The sequence below is a fragment of the Rattus norvegicus genome, chromosome 9 (assembly GCF_036323735.1).
Source record: "Rattus norvegicus strain BN/NHsdMcwi chromosome 9, GRCr8, whole genome shotgun sequence".
NCBI classification, from domain to species: Eukaryota; Metazoa; Chordata; class Mammalia; order Rodentia; family Muridae; genus Rattus; species Rattus norvegicus.
The window spans coordinates 93,532,162-93,538,161 of NC_086027.1; the positions used below are offsets into that span (position 1 = coordinate 93,532,162).

The 6,000-nt window shown below is 46.2% G+C and overlaps 1 protein-coding gene across 1 annotated transcript in view; it reads left to right on the forward strand.

Annotated features, from left to right (window-relative positions):
• Fbxo36 (F-box protein 36) overlaps positions 1 to 6,000 on the forward strand; it is a 64,681-nt gene that overhangs the window by 41,544 nt on the left and 17,137 nt on the right. The window lies entirely within an intron of this gene.

Consider the following 6,000-nt stretch of genomic DNA (forward strand, 5'->3'; position numbering starts at 1 on the left):
TCTTAAATTCTAGTGTGGTATCATCTTTCTGGGGAGGCGTAAACAAATGTCTGTTTACCTCAGATAGGATAGCAATCACAGACCAAAGATGTGATTCCACCCAAGTACTGTGAGTGTCTTGGGGTTAGTCATGGGATGACTCAAAGGCGGCTGTGTCACTGAAAAGCCCAGCCTTGAGTGTCTGATGACTCACAAAGCCTGTGTCCCCATACAACTTACAGGCAGTTCCAATAGTCTCTGTTCATTTCTACCTTCCCTCAGAACCCTACAGAAAGGCTTCTCCCTCAGAGGGATGGGGTGGGGGGGAAGAGAGAGAGAGAAGACACAGAGAGAGACAGAGAGAGATTGAGAGACACAGAGAGAGAGAGAGAGAGAGAGACGAAGACACACACACAGAGACAGAGAGAGAGACGAAGACACACACACACACACACACACACACACAGGGGGGGGGGGAGGAAGCTCATGGCTACACACACCTTGTCTTGGGTGTCATCCAGCCTGTTGGAGCCTCAGTGCTGCTAGCTGGCTCTGTGGCTGCTGTGATGGCTCAGTCCCTTTGTGAGTCAGTTTCCTTGTGCTGGGCTGGGGATAATCATGGTTACATTATTCGGTCATCTTGAGCCTTGCATGGCTTCCTCAGCATTATACATAATCAGCTCTTAATTAGTATTTGCTGTATTGTTGAGCAGACTGTGTTTGACTTGACTTCTTTTTTCGTCTCCCCTTGTTCTTCTCACTAAGGTCCCCTACAAGATTTCCTCAAGCACAGATCTTGGCAGAAGAGCTCAGCAAATCACTCTTGCTGCTGGGGTCTCTCAGCAGTACTTAGCGAGGTGGTTCTGTCCTTAGACCTTGTTCCGCTCCCTTACTGGCTCCTTAGTCTTCAAATCAAGATGATGGGACTGGGAGGTCAAACTTGGCTGCCTTTCTCCAGGCTGTAATTATGCCCTGGGGGTTCTGGTTCAATCTCTAGCTTTCTTTTGTTTTGTTTCTTTGTTGTTGTTGTTGTTTGTTGAGACAGGCTTTCTCTGTAGCTCTGGCTATCTTAGAACTTGACCGGACTAGCCTTGAGCTCAGAGATCCCCTCTTCTGTCTCCCACCCCTACCTCTCAGTGCTGGGACTAAAGGTGTGCTCCACCAGCAGCTGACTCAATCCCTAACCTTCAGTGGCATTCATTCTTAGGGCTGGAGAGATGGCTCAGTGGTGAGGAGCATGGACCACCCTTCCAGAGGACCCAAGTTCAGTTCCCAACACTCAGGTCAAATGGCTCTTAATTTCCTGTAAACTCCAATTACCAGAGATCCAATTTCTCCGTCTGGTGCGCGCGCGCGCGCGCACACACACACACACACACACACACACACACACACACACAAACACACACACACAAATAAAAATAGGAAATAAACATTTTAAAAACGGATCCTCATGGGGGCTGGGGATTTAGCTCAGTGGTAGAGCGCTTGCCTAGGAAGCGCAAGGCCCTGGGTTCGGTTCCCAGCTCCGAAAAAAAAAAAAAAAAAAAAAACGGATCCTCACGAAAGGGTAAGTCTTAAGTAAGTATGTCTCATTTCAACTTCTCTAAATACCACTTGGGCAATTACATAACTGTGCCCATGATCAGTCCACAAGAGGACCTGCTCGACAGTGTATCCAAATAGAGCTTCCAGTAGAGGATTCACTGGGTAAACTTGCCTGCTACCAATCTTGATGACTTGAATTCCATCCTTGGCCCCCACATGGTAGAAAGAGGGAAGGGACTCCTATAGGTTGTCCTGTGACCTACGCATACCTTCTCTGGGGTGGGTTGGTGGGTGGGAGGGGGGTGACCTCAAGCCACAAATCCTGAAATTACCTTTTATCTTTCTGTCATTTTCTGAGTCTAGCCCATTCCTAAGTCTGCAATCTGCACGGCAGTAGGCAGGCTCCAAGATAACCTGTAAGGAGGATCCTTGAGTGATTCCCACCACCCTTGCTGATCACGTGACCAGTCAGATTCAGGGTACCCAATAGTATGTTTTTTGGTTCTTTTTTCGGAGCTGGGGACCGATCCCAGGGCCTTGAGCTTCTTAGGCAAGCGCTCTACCACTGAGCTAAATCCCCAACCCCCCCCCCCCTTTTTTTAAAGATTTATTCATCTATTCTATATAAGTACACTGTAGCTGTCTTCAGATACACCAGAAGAGGGCATCGGATCCCATTACAGATGGTTGTGAGCCACCATGTGGTTGCTGGGAATTGAACTCAGGACCTCTGGAAGAACAGTCAGTGGTCTTAACCACTGAGCCGTCTCTCCAGCCCCTAGTATATCACTTTCAAGATTTAATTAGACATGACACTATCACTTCTCTCCTGGTGTTCCCTTCTTCCTCTGTCCCTTTCATCTGGCCCACTTGTAGAGCAGTCAGGTGCTATGGCTTCAGGACACTGGGAGGCAGGCCGGTCTGTGAGAGTGTAAAGGCTCCCCACAACAGCTACCTCCAGGGCTGCTTGCTTGTTTTTTGAGACAGGGTTTCTCTGTGTAGCCCTGGCTGTTCTGGAAGACAGGACTGTAGACCAGGCTGGCCTTGAACTCAGAGAAACACTTGCCTCTGCCTCCCAAGCGCTGAGACTAGAGGTGTGTGCCAACACTACCCAGCCAGGAGCTTTCTTGAAGGCAGATCTTCCAGCTCTTTCCAGTCCTTAGATGACATAGTGACACAGTCCCAACTCAACCTCAGGAGACCCTGGTTCAAAAATAAACAAACACAAAAGGGACATTTTTCTGGAATGTCTCCACTGGCTTGCGTATTATTCAGTCTGTGCTGACACGGCCTTATTAGCTCCCTCCAACCCTAGACAGAAAATCACAGCCTTTCTCTGGAATACTGCCTCCCACGCGCTCCGTGTTGAAGACAGCACTGTACATCCAGCTGTTTGTCTCTTGTCTATTTTATTGTGGTAGGAACTTTGTTGATGGGTCTTTGATACTACTTAGAACAATGGCTGGTCCACAGCAGCTCAATAAATAAATTCTTATGAATTATTTAAGAGAATTCTTCTCTTTATTATTTTTCTTTTTCTTTTTTTTCCCTTTTCTGTTTTCTTTTCTTTTTTTTTTTTTTTTTTTGGGCAGGGTTTCTGTATGTAGCCTTCGCTGCCCTGAATCTAGCTGTGTAGACTAGGTTAGTTGTGAACTTGTAGAGAGCTTCCTGCCTCTGGCTCCTAAATGCATGGATTAAAGGTGTTTAAGAATGTGCCTGGCCTTATTATTTTTAGACATCATTGTTTTGTTTTTTTTTTAGTTATTTTATTTTTAATTATATATTTGTGTGTATGTCTGTGGATTTGTGCATGTGTGAGTACCAGTTCCACAAAGTCCAAAGTAGGCCGTCAGATCCCCTGTGGTTACAGTTATGGATGGTTGGTCGTGAGCTGCTGTGAAACCTGTTGGAATATATTAACTTAGCTTACTAGGAATGTCCTCAGATGTTTTCTGAGGTGTAGCAGAGTTTCCTTGCCCTTCTACCACCCCACCTGCCTGACACTCCTCTCAGTGTCTTTGAAAAAGGCCTCGATCCATAGCTTCCTTTGTCCTGTTACTTTAAAACCTTAATGAAAATGTTAGGTTAAAACACAGGAATTTGAGGGGTTGCAGAGAAGGCTCCGGTTAAAAGCACTGGCTACTCTTCCAGAGGACCCAGGTTCAATTTTCAGCACACACAAGGCAGCCCACAACCATATTAACTCCAGTTTTAGGGGATCCATTGCCCTCTTCTGTCTTCCATAGGTACTGCATATACTTGGTCCAGACATATATATGTAGGCAAAATATCCATGCACATAAAATATAATAAAATTTAAAAATTTAAAAAGAAAAGAACGTGGAGTGACCTGACCTTGACCTCCCTTAGTATGTTCACTTATATTTGGCTCCAGAATAAAGTCTGATCTCCTTTGAGGATGGCATCATGGTTTTACATTAACAGGTGTTTCAAAGGGGATCTTAATGACTCTGTCCCTGAATCCTGAGAAAAATCGAGAAAGGCGTCTGTTCCTGGAAAAATCTTGGTTTTCATTGCAGTTTAGTCTAATTGGTAAAGAATTTCAAAAACGGACTTTGAAGGAAACTCAAGGAAAATTAGAGGTTAAGAGAAAAAATCCAGGGCAGGTGAGCCAGGTGAAGGCAGATGGAGAAAGTGGGGTTTAAGTTAGGATCCAAGAACGCATATAACTGGGACTAAGGAGATGGCTTCCCTTTTGGAGAACCTGGGTTTGATTTCCAGCACCTACAAGGCCATGCCTAACCACTTAACTCCAGTTACAGGGGATCTGGCGCCCTCTTCTGGCTTATTTGGGCACTGCATGCAATACATACATGAGTAAAAATTTAAAGGAGGGAGGGAGGGAGGGAGGGGGGAGAGAGAGAGGGGAGAGAGAGAGAGAGAGAGAGAGAGAGAGAGAGAGAGAGAGAGAGAGAGAGAGAGAGAGAGAGAGAGAGAGCGCACTAGCTTGGTAGCATATGTCTTTAGTTTCAACATTCAGGAGGCATAAGCAGGTGGATCTTCACAGCATGGGCTGCAAGGCCAGTTCTAGGTCAGCCAAGGCATCACAGAGAAACCCTCATCTTGAAAAAGAAAGAAGTTGGGGAGAAAAGGGAGGAGGAGGAGGAGGGGTGGAGCAGGCAGGCAGCTTCAGCAGCATCGGTCTTGCAAGCAGCTGTGAAGCTGAAGGTGGGAATGAGAGGAAGCAGTGTCAACATGCACGTTGTCCCAAGAAGAGACAAAAAGGAGAAAAGGAAAAAAGTATGCCTCTGAGTTAGAACTCAGAAACATGGGGGCGCTTAGCAATGGTTTGTAAGTAAGCAACCACTTTGAAGGAGAGGCCCCTGGCTGTATATTGTCTCACTAGGCTGCATTCCTCCCATCTCCTTAGCATGGTTTTAGCTTTGAGGGCTGGCATCTTCTGGACTGGTGATTGACAGGATCAGTTGGATTAAATCTTAAGGGAGGGGACAATGGTATGTGGTGACCTAATCATTGAGGGGATCAGAACTCAGATTCTCGTTTTTGGCTGAGAGGAAACAGCCTTCCCTTAATGGAACTCAACACACGCCTGAGATATCTTACGGTAAACGTTCAAGATGATCAAGAGGGAGGGGTCCAACTGGCCTCTGCACCCCAACCCTGCTGGTGCTCGTTCAGATACCTAACTTTGGGCACATGGATGGCTCTAGTTGCTTGTGGCTACCAGAGTCCAGGTTTTGACTCTAAAACCTCCTGTTACACAAAAGGAAAAATTTCACCCTGTGTCCACGTCTGAACAGGTGTCCCTAGGTTTTCGGCCTTTAAAAAGATTATTTGTGTTCGTGTGTGTGTGTGTGTGTGTGCTTGGAAGGTGTGTGCGCTCACTTAAATGATGTACATTTTATAATTGTAACTTTTCATAGGCATCAAGTGGCAGATTCTCCCTGAAAGTTTACCCAAGGACACAGTTTTGCCTTATGGGTCAGGTTTCCAAAACCAGCGTGGGCTGGATTGACTCTCCTATCTTGAGATCAGCATGTATAGGGCAAACTGTGGACCACAGGCGGTTCAAGTTTAATAGTTGTCAAAGGAGGCGACTACCCGGCTGTTCAGAGGGGAGCACATGCAGCCAGATGTAGGCGGGTCCTGCACGCGAGGCACATTGTTTGGAGAGGGCTGGGTGTGTAACGCCAAGGAGAGAGTTATTAGAGTAGAGTAGGTTAATTATGGTGGTGTTTGCTGTTAATCCCAGCACTTGGAAGGCCAAGGCAACAGATGTGTGTGAGGTTGAGGCCAGCCTGATCTACATAGTGAGTTCAAGGGCAGCCAGGGCTACACCGAGACCCTGTCACAAAAAAACCCCAATCCAACCCAACCCAAAGCAAAATGCATTTCCATTCCTTGATTATTGAGGGATCTAAGGAGTGAAGAGGGATCTTGTTTTTTTTTCTTAATTTTTTTTATCATACTTTGTGTGGGGTATGCTTGTAT